We start from the raw sequence: 17837 nt of genomic DNA on the forward strand, positions 1-17837 counted from the left end.
GGCCTATTTATTTATTTTTGAGACGAAGTCTTGTTCTGTTGCCCAGACTGGAGTGCCCTGGTGCGATCTCAGCTCACAGCAACCTCTGCCTTCCGGGTTTAAGTGATTCTGCTGCCTCAGCCTCCCAAGTAGCTGGGATTACAGGCACGTCCCACCACCCCCAGCTAATTTTTGTATTTTTAGTAGAGAAGGGGTTTCACCATGTCAGCCTGGTCTCGAACTCCTGACCTCATGATCTGCTCGCCTCGGCCTCCCACAGTGCTGGGATTATAGGCATGAGCCACCACACCCAGCCTCATTTTTAAGTAAGTATAAAGACCAAACAAATGGCTATATCTGACATCCCAGTGACCCCCACTCTACCCATCCTGAAAAATCTGGGTGTGAAACTGAGGGAGGTGGGGTTCCTCTTCACAGCTTCCTCCTCACCTGAGTCAGCACAGGTCAGCTGCAAGTTCTCTGCACCTCCAACAAGCCTGCAAACCAACCTCCTACATGCTTTCCTGCATGTTAGAAAAAGGCTTGGAAACTCTCAAGATATTGTGCAAACAGAATTCCAAAGCAAAAGGATCAAAGAATATACACACTTACAGCACACTAGAGCCAATGTCCCAAGTTCTAATCCCGCAGGCTTAAGAGACTTAGCTGAAGACTTTGGTAGAGTTTCACTGTTTCAACCCATGGCATAAATTTGCCCCTGAGATCCCTTTTATCACCAAACTGTAAGAATAAGCAGAAGTCCAGCTTGGAGAGGCCAGGCTCCAGTCAGAGCCAGAGCTAATTAAACAATGCTGCCCGCACTTGCAGGAGTCAAATTGCTATTGCAAGATTCTTCCATGAAAGGCAAAAGTAAGGTTATGATGGCCCGAGATTACCTGCAGGACTACTACCCCAGGGACATTGCACAAGCAACCCCAGTCTAGAATCCCTTCACTCTGTTTGTGTGTCACCATAACTGCAGGTGAGGACATTAACCTGTGTGACCTCAATCTGGGGTATGACTCGACTGTCAGTCACCTGGCCTATCCCACAGATAGCTTCCAGCTTTTATTTACCTGGTCATTCTCCAAGAATCAGCACACCAAAATGCTGGTTTGGTGTAGGCTTTCCTGACCTGCTCAGGAACACCCCAGCAGCCTGTGACAGGGATGGCTGCCGCCATTCAGAAGTACTCCTAGCAACTGAGATGTGCAAGGTAATATTAAGTTCCTGAAAAGAAGGCACCTGGACAGGTGCTTCTTTTACAAATGACATGAAAATGATCGGTTCCAACACAGGATGCACCAGGCTGCAGCCCAGCCTCCTCTCCTGAGAGACTCTTTGGCTACTCCAGCTCTGTCCTTTTCCCAGGCCAGGGAGTATGAGTCACCAACGTTGGCCAGGGGAAAACAGAAGAACCGGAAGTTATGGACATACATTTGAACCATGAGAGCGGGATTCAGGATGTGATATCAGTTGCAGGATAGGAACACGAGTGTATGAGTGCTGCTCCCAGGTAGGTATGAATTCTCAAACACTTGCTTCCATAGAGATGCCTCAGAGCCCAGGGATCAGTGTCCCTGGTGAGGGACTGGGCCATGCTTGAGGGTAGATTTCGGTGTTCATGGCTAAGCCAGGGCAAACCCTAACAGATCATGGAGTTAGGTTTGCATAAATGCTTTCTCTGTTCCACTCATGACAACACACCTTCTCAAGACAGCTGGCCAAGGTGAGACAGCCATGGTGATAACTACAGACCCGCACACAGAAAATAACCCCATGACCTTCACGGTTTCAGGCAGCTGGGCTACTGACTTTCTGGCTGTACCTTTCATAGGGAGGAAACCTTTTATGTATCAGGGCCACGACTTTATCCCCTCCATTCTCTCATTCTCTCTCTCTCTCTCTAATTCTCTCTCTCTCTTTTTTGAGAAGAAAAGACAAAAAAAAAAAAAAAAAAAAAAAAACCGGGGGCAGGGGCACACACCTTTAAACCCCACAAATTGGGAGGCCCAGGCAGGCGGATTACCAGGTCAGGAGATCCAGACCATCCTGGCTAACACGGTGAAACCTCGTGTCTACTAAAATAAAAAAAAAAAAAAAAAAAAAAAAATTACCGGGGCGGGGGGGCGGGACCCTGTAGCCCCGCTCCTCGGGAGGCTGAGGCAGGAGAATGGCGCAAACCCAGGAGGCGGAGCTTGCAGTGAGTCGAGATCGCGACACTGCACTCCAGCCTGAGCGGCAGAGCAAGACTCCGTCCCCCCACCAAAATAATAAATAAACAAAAACAAATAAAGAAACAAAAAATAAGATGCACAAGGAACCCACCAGGAACACTGAAAGCTGCCAAACTGCATTCAGTAAACATTCACGACCAGGTTATAATTTTCATTTTTAAAGCCATGGCCATCTACCTCCCTCCAACAATTAATTCTGTGTTCCCTTCCAAAAGGTTTCACTGATCCAGCCTAAAGAGAGTGCACGTCTTTCCCCCTTGTATTCAGACCATGGGGCCCTATTCACAGCCTTAAAGGCTACTTGTACCCCTTGATCCTGTCCCCATCAAGCAAAGAATCTTGATATTTGTGAATGAGGTTGCATATTCTAGGAAAGAGGCAAGTTCAAATGACACAGCCCCTGCCGTCTGAAAACGTAGGAGGGAAAACAGGGCACTAGGCTAAGAATGCCCGCACCTTGTTTTGCTGGAGCGAGTCACTCAGCTGCTGTGGGCTTGAGGTCCCCCTCCAAGGTCCCTGCTGGCCCTGACATTGTATGTTGCGACCCACGCCTGGTGCCGCTTCTCTTCCCACTAACTTTTTTCCCTAAATACCTCCACTGTACTTTTGTGGTAAGTCCTCCAGCTGTCTTCACTTTAGTTTTGGCTCCTGGACAACTCTGCCCAAGGAACCATTTCCTCCTCTCCTCCTCTTCCTCCCAGCCCAAAGCCCTAATTGTCTCTTCTGCTGCACTCTGGGTCTCCCAGGCAGGCCCTGCCACTCAGACCACAGGTTCCAACACCTTCCAAGTCTCCAAGATCCCAAGTCCAGTCTTTCCTCTGTTTTCTCCTCTTTTTCAGAAAACAATGCTCTGACAGGCCCCAAATATTCCAGTACGTCATTACCGGCCCCCACTCCCTCTTTTGCAGCTACTGTGCCTTCCACACCCCTTTTTTTGGATTCCAAAGGGAGGCAGGAACAGGCCAGTGCTCTCCAGGCTGGAGGATCCCACCAGTTATTCTCCGACCCTGTCCCCTCCGTCCAGCTCGGCCAGGGCTGCACTCCGCCCCAACCTCCCTACAAGCTTCCTTGGCCTCGCGCGGCACCCACCTTTTGGGCCGCAGAGAAGCCCCCTCCCCAGCTCTCTCGCCGCATCGGAGAGCCCGCAGGGTTGTGGCAAGGGCGACTACGTGAGCGTCGGTGTGTCCGGGAGGCAGGGCCTGGGCTGGGTTCCCGGAGATGTAGGTGGGGGGAGGAAGACGACGAGAAGGAGGAGCCCGTTATCGCACCCGGGCGGGGCCGGCAGCGGGGCAACCCCGGCCCGAGCAAGCAGCGCTACACCAGCACCCCCGCGCGGCCGCCTGGCCTCCGCCAGCCCCGGACCGGGATCGTCCTAGGTCCTGTCGCCCTCGGTGGCCTGAGAGCCTACCAACTGTATTTCCTCGCGTTTTATAGGGAAACCAAGGCCCGGAGAGAGACGAAGCAGCTTGTCTTTAATCTCCAAACCCCACTACCCAACTTTGGAGACGTCTCCAGACCTGTCAGGACCCGGGGCTGGGAACTTGTGCTAGGTTCGAAGCCAGAACAACAGGTGGCAAAGGGATCAGGCGCCGCAGCCGCAGCTCCCGGGTCACGGTCGCAGCCGGGCCCAGCAGCGCGGTGGAGCACGTGGACCAGCTGCAGTCCCTGGATCGCCCTATCCACGATGAAGCAACAGCTCCCTGGGGCCAGCTCCCTAGAGTGTTCCAGCCCCAGTGTGCCAGTGCAAGTCGCACTGTGAACATGTAGGTGACAGGAACCCAAACGGGTCCCCGCTGCACGCCCTCGCCTTGTTGTCCCCGGCCCTTCCCTCGGACTCGAGGCTTGGGGAGGTACGTACCGGGTTCAGCTCATAAGTCCCGTGGGCAGACGCGCCAGCCCACGGCAGCATCCGCACTGGGGGAACAGGGACAGCGGCCGCGACGGCACGAGCTCGGCTCCGGGCTCGGGTTCGCGCCCCCCGCCGGCGGCCACGTCCGTCAGTGCGCTAGGGCTGCGCGCTCACCTCCTCCCTCCAGCAGTCACCCAGGACTCGAGCTCCCCGCGGCCGCGCTGCCCCCTTTAACTTTCCGGCCACTCTCGGGACCCCGGGTTCCATCCCAGGCCCCCTTCCACGTGAACGCCCCCCGCAGCCAATGGGCACGCCCGGGACCCCAGCCGCCGACCAATGGGCGCGCAGCCATGGTGCCTGGGCGCGCCACTTCGCCACGTGATCGGCAGCGCGCCCGGAGTGATGCGGCTGCGGGCCAGGGTCTGGGAAGGGGGTGGTGGGCCACCGTTTCATCAGAAGCCCCAGAACGGGCGCCAGGGGGCAGGGGCAACTTCCTACAGGAGAACGTCCCGTTAGAATGACAGGGCGTTTGCAAAAGTCTGACACCCGTGGCACAGAGCGCCCCAGATATGGAGGGTTTCACAGGTAGGTATACTTTAGAAGAAATTTCCTGACTTGAATCTGTTATAATCACTACCTAAATCTACAGGGCCTCCGTGATACATATTATGCACCTTGAGATCTATAGAAAATGATCTTAGAAAAAGAAAAAAAATGATGATCTTAAAGAGTTTGAATCACAGGCTCTTCCTTTCTTCAGTTTACATGTAACTTGATCTGAACTAGCCACTTTAGGCATAAGGCTACCAGTTTTCTAATTTTAATGACCAGTAAAGTTTTAGAAAAAAAATTAGAAATTGATATAGGATTGCCAACTTTTTAAACTGCCAAGAAAGACATGAAAATAAACCCTACCGTCTTCTGTTACTATTCTTTTATTTTTATTTTTAAAAGTACTCTTTAATGGCAATAACAACGAAATGCAGGAAGGATGTAAAGGCCAGTCTTTCCCATTGGATATATTTAGCTTTCGGAAAACTCATTATGTTGAATATGGAATTTGGGAATTTCTGCTCTAAGGGATATAGGCTCAGCTTCCAATTTTACTAGGAATGCAAGCGTAAAACAGTAATCGGTGACAATAATCCAAAACAAGCCTTTAGCTCTGCGGAGAGCTTCCCCGGAGGGAGTTGTGGTGTCTGAAGGGTGATCATTAATATTCTTCCTTCTTTTCCGATGGGCAGATCTGATAAGGGACCACCTGTGAAATCAGCTATTGGTAGGTGGTTGGCAAATAGCGCTTCTGTGCAATATTCCCTCTGCCAACTTTAAACCCTCTCTTGTTAGGTGATGAATAGGTTGAAGATTGTTAAGCCAAGTACTAGCTAAGTTTCTCAGGTGTAGTGAGCATGCCGGAGGAGTAGGCAAAGATGAAGAGCCAACAGGTATTGCAAAACCTCTGCAGGCAAAGGGTAATGCGAATCACACTGGGAAAGAGTTGGGATGGGTAAATACAGCTTTGTAGCGTTAGGGTTTGGAAGGATTTTTCTTACATAGATCTAGGAAACCGTGGTCAATAATTTCCCCTGTGGTTTAGATGACTATTTCAGACCAGGAGAGAGGGGTTAAACTTAGTTGTGGCACACCACAGACTTAGTAGCTGGGAGGGTGGCATCTTTGCCCTCAGCATAGAGCTGAGATGCAAGCTCAGAGGACAGCTTCAGCAGGAGACCCAGCAGTCCAGAGCTCCACAACCTGAGAGCTGGACCCACCCTCAGACACGATCTTGCCTCACCCTCTCATTTTATGTCAACAAAGAGGGAAAGTGAAAATGGAAAATTTCAATGCTTAGTGCATCAGTCACACCAAGTTCTTTCTATTATATCTGACATTGGGTTTCAGCTTTAATTTTATTTAATAACCCTCCTCCCCCAAGCAAAAAAAAAAAAAAAAAAACGAAACCAGGAAACAGCAGTGGCTAAGCATAGCAAATTATTCTTCTTCCATAAACTGTTCTTTTTCATGGCTATTAGTGGTAGCACTGTCCATCTTTTTCCTTGCATTTAGGCTCATGTATGGCTACTTCAGTCCTCTCCATTCATTTATTCAACAACGTATTACTAAGGAACCTCCTTAAGCCTGGATGCTGAACATGGAAAAATAGGTGAAATATAATTTTACCCCTGAGAAGCTCATAGGCTAAAAAATATTGATTTGGGATAAATGTATGTTAAGGTAAGTCTCTGTGTTTAGGAGAGTTAAGAGGAAGACCCTGTGTGTTTAGAAGCAGAGTGGGTGGGGAATGAGGATGACCAGAGGATGATCCTATAGATGTGACCACTGGGATCCTGGAGGAGGAGTTAGAGTTAAAGGGTCATGTCAGGGAACATGGCAGGAATTGGCAGAGACACAGAGTTCAGTAAGTACCCAAAGAATTTCTACTCTGCTGATTAAAAGTTAGGTTCTCTTTCTGGCTTAAATATTAAACAATGTTCCTTTATACATGTGTTCACATCAGCTTTCTGCTCATCCAGAAAGTTTGAAAAAGGATTGCATTTGTTTTACCTCCTTCTCAACTTAATGCATTTCAAAACAGCTCAAACCTAGTCCTATTCTCATCGGAGATTTTGGAAGAGAAATCTTTTTTTTTTTTTTTTTTTTGAGTTCTAACATGCTTCTCGTTGAATGAAAATGATTACAAAATTAATCTAAATAAAAATAACCAGCCTTGGGAGTCAGAACTACTGAAGAAGAGAACATTCTTTTGCTTGATCAGAATAGCAAGTGGGAAAGACTGCTTCCAAACTGCCTGAGTCCATTTATATTTAGCCGAGTGGAGTTGTTTGCACCTGTCAGAGCCGCGGACGTGTTCTGGCGCATTATGTTACCTGGGGCCCCCTGCCCCTCTCTCAGATTTGACTGACGTTGACTTGCAAGGTCATGTTTTATGGGGCCAGGCAGAGGAATACTTACAAAGGAACTCTATAAGCCTCTGTCTGCAGATAATGTGTCCTTAGCATGTGAGAAGATCTCGAGTATTTTACACACCAAAGCTCCTAGAGCCCATTAGGGCATTTTTTCTTACTGTTGAGGGCTTCTGAGTTCCTGAGTGAGGTTGATAAATGGATCACTTGTTTGAAAGCTATGTGACTACAGAATTGCTTTATTCTCCAACTTCATACTTTGTGCAGTGCTTTGTGTGAGCGTGATATATTTTCTTTAATTTGTGTTTATTCTTTTTTATGATTACAGTTGACTCTTGAACAATGTGGGGGCTAGGGTCACCAACCCTCTGTGCAGTTGAAAATAGACATGTAAGTCTGACTTGCCAAAAGCTTCACTACAATAGCCTGCCGTCAACCTGAAGCCTTACCAAAAACATCAATAGTCGATTAAACATATTTCGTATGTTATATGTATTCTTTTTTTTTTTTTTTTTTTTTTTTTTTTTTTTTTTTTTGAGACGGAGTCTCACTCTGTCGCCCAGGCTGGAGTAGAGTGACTGGATCTCGGCTCACTGCAAGCTCCGCCTCCTGGGTTCACGCCATTCTTCTGCCTCAGCCTCCCGAGTAGCTGGGAGTAGAGGCGCCCGCCACCGCGCCCGGCTAATTTTTTTTGTATTTTTAGTAGAGACGGGGTTTCACCGTGTTGGCCAGGATGGTCTCGATCTCCTGACCTCGTGATCCGCCCGTCTCGGCCTCCCAAAGTGCTGGGATTACAGGCTTGAGCCACCGCGCCCGGCCATGTTATATGTATTCTATGCTATAGTTTTACAATAAAGTAAGCTGGAGAAAAGAAAATCTTAAGGAAATCATAAGGAAGAGAAAACATGTTGGCTAGGTATGGTGGCTCATGCTTGTAATCCCAGCACTTTGGGAGGCCCAGGTGGGCAGATTGATTGAGCCCAGGAGTTCAAGACCAGCCTCGACAACATAGTGAAACCCTGTATCTACATAAAAATACAAAAATTAGGCCGGGCGTGGTGGCTCACGCCTGTAATCCCAGCACTTTGGGAGGCCGAGACGAGCGGATCATGAGGTCAGGAGATTGAGACCATCCTGGCTAACACGGTGAAACCCTGTCTCTACTAAAAATACAAAAAAATTAGCCAGGCATGGTGGCGGGCGCCTGTAGTCCCAGCCACTCGGACGGCTGAGGCAGGAGAATGACATGAACCCAGGAGGTGGAACTTGCAGTGAGCCGAGATCGTGCCACTGCACTCCAGCCTGGGCAACTGAGCGAAACTCCATCTCCAAAAAAAAAAAAAAATTAGCCAGGCATGGTGGTGTGCATCTGTAATCCCAGCTACTCAGGAGACTGAGGTAGGTGGATCATGTGAGCCTGGAGAGGTCAAGGTTGCAGTGAGCCGTAATGGCACCACTGCACTCCAGCTTTGGTGACAGAGCAAGACCCTGTCTCAAAAAAGAAAGAAAAGAAAAAATACATTTAGTATTCATTAAGTGGAGTTGGATCATCATAAAGGTCTTCATCCTGGTTGTCTTCACGTTGAGTAGGCTGAGAAGGAGAAGGAAGTGAAGGGGTTGGTCTTGCTGTCTCACAAGTGGCAGAGGCAGAAGAAAATCCAAATGTACGTGGACCTATGCAGTTCAAACCCAAGTTGTTCAAAGACATTGTATTAGTATTAGACATTGTGGAAAATACAGAAAAATATAAAGATGAAAATAGAATTAGTGCTACCCAATGATAACCACCAATATCATTCACTATATTTTCTTTCAGTATTTAGTCTGTGCATAAACATTATATTATCTGAATCATAGTGTGTATATATAGTTTAATATCTTGATTTTTATTCATGACTGTTTCTCATTTTGAGTATATTAGTATTACAGTTTTCCTGACATATGCTTTTTAGTGGCTGCATATTATATTTTAACATGTAATTTTATGTACATATAATGCAAGGCATAGCAAAATTGCGTGCAGAATTTCATGACAAGTGACATGCATTTTTGTGAGAAAAAATATGTCAATATTCTTTCACATAGAGAGATCATAATTAATTTAACTATTTTCTTATTGTGGGACACGTAGATTTTTCTTCCCAAAGTTTCTTTATTGTAAATATGTCAGGTTGGTGCAAAAGTAATTGCTGTTTTGCCATTAAAGGCAACAGCAAAACCAAAATTACTTTCGCACCAACCTATACTTCAATAAGCATCTTCATATTTAAATTTTGTCCACATTCCTGGCTATTTCCTGCAGAGTATAGATATTCTTCAGGCTGGATGCATATCGCCAGATTTGAATACCAACCTTTTAGAAAGTTTAGTCTTGACCTTTCGTTCTTGCCGCTGGGGAAAATTAAGTTCAATAGTCTCAATAAGGTCTTGGTTTGTGGACTTGGGGAAAATTATATCTCATCTTGCAAAATAGCCATATGAGAAGTGTTACGAATGAATCATTTACTGTATGCCTGGGTAAAAATAGCTGCACACCTTATCTAGTGCTTCAGCTTTGAATCTCTGAGTACACAGCCAATTTGCATTATGAATAAGGACTTCGTAACCCATATTGTTGACTTAAATGGTATTAAGTGGTGGTTGGTCAGGGAGAAGGTGGAGAGGCTAGAAACCAAGGAATACCAGCTTGCCAAAGGTTAAATACCATTAGGTAGAACCAGTATATATTTATATTCTTTGCTTATTCATCCTCTGTTCATGACTAGTGTGGTCATTAATTATATTTAAACATGTAACTTTATGTACATATAATGCGAGGCATAGCAAAATTGCATGCAGAATTTCATGACAAGTGGCATGCATTTTTGTGAGGAAAAAAATATGTCAAGCTACTTTTAGGACTGTAACTGACCACTTGGCTATTGCATGCCCTGTGCCTTAAGTCTGGGATGTTTCTTTTGCATGCCTCTGGAATCAAGTGACTCTGATACTGCAAGCACTTCAGAGTGTGTATAAGCAATTTCAGCTGGTTCCATCCTGATATTTACAAAACTGCCTGGATCATACTTACAACTGTGCAATGATATATATTTATATTAAGAAAGCAACGATTCACTTGAAAGATGAAGGAAAACAAACTAAGTATTTATGTACAATGAGTCCTAAGTGTACACCACTATGTTTTCCATCAGCCTTTGATTTTCTGTCACTCCTCTTTTTCTTTGAAATTTAGAGTCAGAAGTGAACTGACTTCATGGTTTTCCTCATGATTATTTGATATCCTCTAGGGAATCACAACTTAAAGACTGCATTCTTCCTTCTCAAAATTCATGTTAAAGATTTCTCGATGCAGAGCTACAGGCCATTTTGGAGTTTGAAATGGAGCAGTTAAAAGTAGGAGGTCACACACGTTGAGATTATTCCTTCACTGTATCTCCCGGCTTGTGTGCCTGAGGAGACACGCATCTCAGAGGGCAGAGGGGCAGCCATTGTCTAATGAGGTTATTTCACCTACTATATAATAAAATGCACAGGACAATAGCGCATTTGTTATAAAGGCTACTCGAGTTTGTTATACAATTATTCTTCACCAAAAACAACAACCTGATAACTCACTGTTAGTATGAGTCTTACTTGGTAGATAGCCAGGACTATAAAATATACAAAGCCAAACTCTGCCATTATTTCCGTCTAAACCTTAGAGATTGCTACAACCATACATTCAGCCTTAACAAAGATCTTTGGCGCCATTCCCATTTTCTTTCTGTTAATTCTTTGGTCATTTTCAAATGCAGAGTCCTCCCAAGTGGAGGGCCGTTTGTCTCTTACTTGTGGTCCTTTGCTCCAAAAAGAGAACTAACTTATCCTTTCTTCCCTGAGTTTAACCCTCATTCTTTTTTCTTCCCTCTTCCTTTTTATTTATTTATTTATTTTAGTTTTTGAGACGGAGTCTCGCTCTGTTGCCCAGGCTGGAGTGCAGTGGCCAGATCTCAGCTCACTGCAAGCTCCGCCTCCCGGGTTTACGCCATTCTCCTGCCTCAGCCTCCGGAGTAGCTGGGACTACAGGCGCCCGCCACCTCGCCCGGCTAGTTTTTTGTATTTTTTTTTAGTAAAGACGGAGTTTCACCGTGTTAGCCAGGATGGTCTCGATCTCCTGACCTCATGATCCGCCCGCCTCGGCCTCCCAAAGTGCTGGGATTACAAGCTTGAGCCACCGCGCCCGGCCCCCTCTTCCTTTTTAAAAGTATTCCTCTTTAGTTTATAAAATCTAGAAATTTCTGTCTTATAATTTTGTAATATTAGTAAATAAACAATTCTCTTTGTCATTCTCCCCTCTTATAAATCAGCATTGTTTATCAGTTTTTAGGAACAATCCCAAGACATGGTTTATGAAAAGAAGGAACCAATTGCAAAATAAGTGAGGAAGTTTCTGATTTAACTTCCTGCTGAAATTCTTAGGAAGAAAGACAAAAAGCTGAAGACTCATATAACCCTCATGCCCTAGAGACAGTGAAGTGTAAGACAAGAGCTCAGTCACCTGGTGGTCTTGGATGAGTGTGCTGACTCTGCCACAGTGAGCTGTGGACGTGGGGGAAATAACGTGCCAACTTTGTGCCTCCGTTTCTGAGGATTTCCTGGAACAATATTTATGTATAATCAGGATGACTTGCTCCACAAAACCCAAGTGCAAAAAAGTCACATTTCTTGATTATTGTAAATACAGTGAAATCTGGATCTGAACCCTCCACCTACTAAGGCCAGCAAGAAGCTTAATGTCAGTTGGCTTATGTAGCTCATGCAACTGGGAACAGGCCCTTTGTTCCTCGACTCTCTGGTCACAGCCCTTAGCACTGCTCCTTCTGCAGCCCAGCCTCTGTGCAGGTCAGGTCCTCACCACCCACTGGAGCTACTCCTCAAGGTCAGCTTTGGTGGTGCCCACTTAGCAGGCCTGACATGGAGCTCATGCACCCTCATGCACCCCCAGAGAGATGCCTCTTCCAGAATGTTGCACTCAGATGGGGTGTCCTACCACCTGCAGAAACTTAAGTCCCACAGCTCACAGACTGTGGGGATTCGCCCCCTTTCTGGGGTGGATCTTTCTGTAAATCCACAGAAGTACCAGGCTGGAACTCCTCCCACTCTTGGACAGTTCTGGCCCCTTCTTGGGGAGGGCCCAGAATTCCCAAACAAATGCTTTATGGAAGCAGTTTCTCCAGAGGCTCCCGGAACATGAAGGAGCTGTTAGCACCACTTTAGGGCTAAAAGAGCCAAGACCTTGGAAAACGAAGACCTACCTTTCCCTGCAGTGTAAGATGTTGGGGTATATGAGAATGAAACACAAATTTCCCTGCTGACACATTTGTAAACTATCAAGTGCATGGTGACTGTTCCAAGGGCATCACCAGTTTGCCAAATTCCCCCTGTGAAACAGTTTTACTACAGGAAACACAATAAATTTTTAAAAACTTCTTGGATTGCAGGAAGACATGGTGTATGAATTACAGAAAACCACACACAGAGGTAAGATGAAGAGTCAGGAAGACAAGATACAAGGAGAGATGCGATAAGAATGAATGGCAAAAAACAAACAAACAAATAAAAATGCAGTCAAAGGATTAAAATCCCTCCTGGAGGTGGAAAGAAGCAAAATTAACAGTGTAGATGCTGGGCACGGTGGCTCACGTCTGTAATCCCAGCACTTTGGGAGGCCGAGGTGGGTGGATCACCTGAGGTCAGGAGTTTGAGACCAGCCTCACCAACATGGAGAAACCCCATCTCTACTAAAAATACAAAATTAGCTGGGCGTGGTGGCACATGCCTATAATCCCAGCCACTACGGAGGCTGAGGCAGGAGAATTGCTTGAACCTGGGAGGCAGAGGTTGCGGTGAGCCGAGATCGTGCCACTGCACTCCAGCCTGGGCAAAAAGAGTGAAACTCCGTCTCAAAAAAAAAAAAAAAAAACAGTGTAGAAAATGGAAACGTTGATTTGGAGGTGAGCCTTGAGAGGTCTTTTAGGATATGCAGGAAAAGAGCATAGAGTTAGACATGATAAGCAAAAATAAATAGTTACTAAGAAAAGTGATAGATTCTGATAAATATAAAGAATGGGAATTCAGTTTAAGACTTAACAGTATTACTCATCAAGAAACCAGAACAACAGAAATAAGTGATAATGACTTTATTGAAGAAAACATTTTCAAGCTGGAAAAAGACTGGAATATATAGATTGACTGGGCTCACAAATTCCAGGTAAAATCAATTTTAAAACACCCACACCTAGACACATATTGACAACATTTTTTAGTTACAAAGAAAAAGAAGTGCTGCAAGTATCCACACAGGAAATACCACCCCCACCCCTAAACAAGTTGTTGAAGGAAGAAAAAATACCAGACTGACTTCTGACCTCTTTGTACTACTACAGTCAGAAGACAATGGAGAAGCATCTAAAAGCATTTTATATTCAGCCAAGTCGACTTTCATGTGTAAATGACCTTGCTTCCGAATACCCCCTAGTTTTATTACCATAATACAGCAATGAGACTGATTAGTACTCAAAAGAGTAGTTATTGTATCTTATCCACCATGGTAATTTAGTTTCTTGATGAGATTCTAAAGTTGTATGTAAATGCCAGTTTTATGCCTCCCCATCTCTCTGTGTGTGTTTTAACTTTGGTTTTAACGATCCTCTAATCTGGCAGTGGTGGTGGTATTTGCTGCTGAGGAAAGAGGTCTCTCTCCCAATGACTTCTTTAACCTCATCTCTCCCACTTCAAGGGTGGTCCTATTGTTTGCCTTGCCACTGGGAATTTCTACTTTGTGGGCGTAGTGTTTGCTCAGGTGGAAGAGCTCCACATAGCGAGTCTTTATCCCTTAATTTTACTCCAAATGCCAAGACTTTGATTTATGAATTATATTGAAAAACTGGCAATTATTAGAGTTAAAAGGCCTCTTATATCTTCTAGGCTAGCATCCTTGGTTTACAGGTGAAAAAACAGTCTCAGAAAAGAGCCATCACTTGTTTAGAGTCACAGATTCAGATACCATTCATGTTAGGACCAGCTAGGCTCCTGGTTTTCTGCATCCCCACCAGACTGACACTGATGGACAAGATCTTTTGGGAGGCCCAAGTGATCCCATCTTCACCATGATGAAGAAGTTCGTGAGTGGCAGGGCCCAAAGCCTGTGGAATGGCCAAAGGCAAGCTAATGCCCCGTAATCAAAAAGTCAGTGAATTTCCAACAATAAGCAGAGGCACACCTTCAACATAGCACCTCGGAGCCATTGAAAACTCAAGGTATTCATTATAGAAAAGTCCAAGGATACAGAAGACATGCTGTACCCAGTTTTTCAAAGTTCTTAGAAGTTTTGACTTTGGGCAGGGGCACAGTAACTCACCCCTGTAATCCCACCTACTCAGGAGGTTGAGGAGTTCAAGACCAGCCTGGGAAGTATAGTGAGACCCTGTCTCAAAACAAACAAAAAGAAAGAAAGAAAAGTTTGACTTTTAAGGGCTCTAGTAACAAAAACTTCCTTTCTAAGCAAGCAGACTTGGCTCATGCCACCTGACATCCTTTCATCAAACACTGGTCCAAATTCAAGCGGCAAGACCATCTCCTGCGTTTGTAGATTTCATAGCTTCTCTTCTTAGGTGAGTCATCACTCTTTAGGTTGCAAAAGAGAGGAGTCCTGCTCCAACGAGCCTAATCAAACAAACCAGAAGAAGAAATGAATTGATTCATAACCAAATACCAGGAAGGCAGGGGCAGAACTGGGCCTAGGATTAACTTCTCCACATCACATGGAACATGGCTGCTCACATCTCTGGGCCCACATCAACCCCACTTAAAGAGCAGAGAGGAAAGAGGGCATCTTCCACCTGTTGTCAGTGTATAGAATTCCCAGGCGGGGACACTGATGGCTGCGTAACTGTGGACAGAGGGATGACCCAGCCTGGTTCCATGCTCACCACTCTGCTGAGGAACATTTGCTGTCAGTAAATTAAGGAGAATGGGCAGGAAATGGGCACAGGGTGGGTCTAAACAATAGCCACTATGTTATCCGCAGCAAGTGTTGGTTAGTACGGAGTTTATTATCCACCTGTCGTTATTGCCAAATACCTGTGTTTCCAAGAAAGGAGAAAAGAAATTAATAATTCCCCTATATTGCCTTCACCTTGGCCATGACCAAGCCCACTTCTGGAAGGTACAGGACACTCTCCAGCCTGCCTCCTGCTCAGGAAAGACTGCCAGACAGCACGAGGGCTTAGGAACCTGCATGCGTAAGGAGGTGTCCACTGTGCTTTGTGGAGACTTTCTCCTCTCTCGGAGCCCTTTTGTATTAGTCCATTTTCATTCTGCTGAGAAAAACCTACCCGAGACTGGGTAATTTATAAAGAAAAAGAGGTTTAATGGACTCACAGCACAGTTTTACGTGGCTTGGGAGGCCTCACAATCATGGCGAAAGGCGAAAGGCACATCTTACATGTCAGCAGACGAGAGAGAATGAGAGTCAAGCAAAAGGAGAAACCTCTTATAAAACCATCGGACCTCCTGAGACTTACTCACTACCGTGAGAACGGTATGGGGGAAACTGCCCCCATGACTCGATTCTCTCCCACTGGGTCCCTCCCCACAACACATGGGAATTAGGGGAGCTACCATTCAAGATGAGATTTCGGTGGGGACACAGCCACACCATGTCACCTTTCCAGGGGTCTTGCTGGTCTCTTTCCCTTACCCTAGATAAGACAGCAGTAAGGAGGGCAGGATGGTGTGTTCAGGGCTTAGAAAACAAGTTCGCTTGGTACCAGGTGAGAAACAAACTAACTGTCGGGTCATTACTGGTGAGGAGACACTCAAGTTCAAGTCTCCGAGATGATGCCTCGTGCTGTGTTGGGCAGGCGGTGGGAATGTGTGTCAGCCTTGGAAGGTGTGGCTGTGAGCAGTGTCAGCAACCCAGGTGAGACCTTGTCTCTGCCATCGACAAACTGGCTGGTGCATTTTGAGCAAAGCGGGAGCTATTGACCTCCACGGGTGAAAGCCCACTGGTCAGCTCATTACTATTTGTGTGCCACAGCCTCCATCTAAACAGTAAGGACTATTACTTTTTGAGCATTCTTGCTGCACAAACACTTTACATACTTGATACCAATTTCCTGAAAGGTAGGTATTTTTGTTTAACCCCCTTTCATAGGTAAGAAAAGTGAAACTCAGAGAAGTGAAGTAACTCACCTGAGATCACACAGCAGTGAGTAGCAGAATCTTGATTCGATCCGACCCCAAAGATCTGACCCCAAAGTTTAGGCTGTTTCCACCACACTAGGCTGCAGCTCTCAGCGAGCAGATGAAAGAGGGTGATGGTCTCACTTTGGGGACACCTTGTCTTTCTTTCCCAGTCTGCTAGATTGAATTCTAGGGCCTTCACTGGGCCTCAGCAGAATACATTTGGGATTTTGAAAACAGCCCTTAATTCAGTTTGACCGCTAGGGCAACTCCCTCATTCACAGGCAGGAGGTAAAGAGAGGATGATTCGGTTACTGGTGGTGGTTACAGCTCTGAAGGAGGAGAGGTTTACGGCCTCCCTGAATGGCTGTTGCAAGGCAGGCAGGAAGGAAGTCTGGGGAGATAGACAAGAAAACCATGAGAGGGGACATTAGGGGAGGCAGGTTTCTGAGGTTTGCGCGGGGTGCAAGGAAAAGGCCACACAATGAATGAACAGATGCCAAATATCTCTGTTTCCAGGAGGAAGCCACACATGGAAAAAAAATTCTACCCTAAAGAGTTCTCAAGTACACCCACGTCCTGAAACAGCATGGAAAATAAATTAACAAGTAGCCTGCTATAAACACAGTGGAGGTGGGAAATTCTACAGTAAACCAGAAAGGAATTCATTGTATTCCAAACTGCTTTCAGAAGGTTGTCTAGGATGGGTGAATACTTTGAGGCCAGGGCAGCTAGACATCACGGGCATCTCTGGCTTTGTCACACCTGGGGGCCCAGAGCTCAATGTGCAAAGAGTGTATCACATTTGAGTCCATGGTTTGTGGGAGTCAGGAGAGGAATGGAGGCTCTTGAGTGGCTGAACCCTGTCTTCTTATCTGCAGCCTCTCTTCATGGCCCCCAGCCAGGACTTGCACTTGTTACATGGCGTGTGAAGCAAGTGACTCTTGCAAGGAGAGAATGTGATCAGGAGCTGGGGACAGTTTGCCAGTTGGTCATCTTGGATGTGAATCCTATGTCCCACTGATCTTTGTGCCTTGAGAACTCCCTGGATCTCAAAATAGAGTATTTCTTCCCGGGGCGGTGGGTGAATGGGGGGTCATACCAGCCTCAACGACATCTTGCCAAAACAAAAATTAACTTTAATTTGAATTTACACTAATTTAAAACAGGAATATGTGCCATCTGGCATTTTTATAAATAAGATGATATGTTGCAGAAACAAGTAAGGAGAATTTCAAGGCTTCCCAGATCACTGGAAGGTGATGAGTTTAGGATTCTATTTTTGTTTTTTTTTTTAGTTTTGAGGCAGAATCTCACGCTGTCGCCCAGGCTGGAGTGCAGTGGTGCAATCTCGGCTCACTGCAACCTTTGCCTCCTGGATTCAAGCAATTCTCCTGCCTCAGCCTCCCGAGTTGCTGGGATTACAGGCGCCTGCCACCACGCCCAGCTAATTTTTGTATTTTTAGTATAGATGGGGTTTCACCATGTTGGTCAGGTTGGTCTTGAATTCCTGACCTCAGGTGATCTACCCACCTCAGCCTCCCAAAGTGCTGGGATTACAGGCATGAGCCACTGTGCCTGGCCGAGTTTAGGGTTCTGTAGGGATTATGGACAACCTCCATT

General features: G+C 46.0%; 1 protein-coding gene across 2 annotated transcripts in view; it reads right to left on the reverse strand.

The window, feature by feature from the left end:
- Positions 1 to 4335, reverse strand: part of PPP1R3B (protein phosphatase 1 regulatory subunit 3B) — a 16724-nt gene extending 12389 nt beyond the window's left edge. The window contains exon 1 of one of the 2 annotated variants that reach the window (XM_017894699.1): positions 4075 to 4335. The gene's annotated coding sequence lies outside the window, so the exon portion shown is untranslated. Of the gene's footprint in view, positions 1 to 3305; positions 3438 to 4074 lie in introns of those variants that run through there. The other variant, XM_017894697.1, reaches the window with a different exon arrangement.
- Between the last annotated feature and the right edge of the window lie 13502 nt (positions 4336 to 17837).

This window comes from Rhinopithecus bieti, unplaced genomic scaffold (genome assembly GCF_001698545.2).
Source record: "Rhinopithecus bieti isolate Rb0 unplaced genomic scaffold, ASM169854v2 scaffold_25360, whole genome shotgun sequence".
NCBI classification, from domain to species: domain Eukaryota; kingdom Metazoa; phylum Chordata; class Mammalia; order Primates; family Cercopithecidae; genus Rhinopithecus; species Rhinopithecus bieti.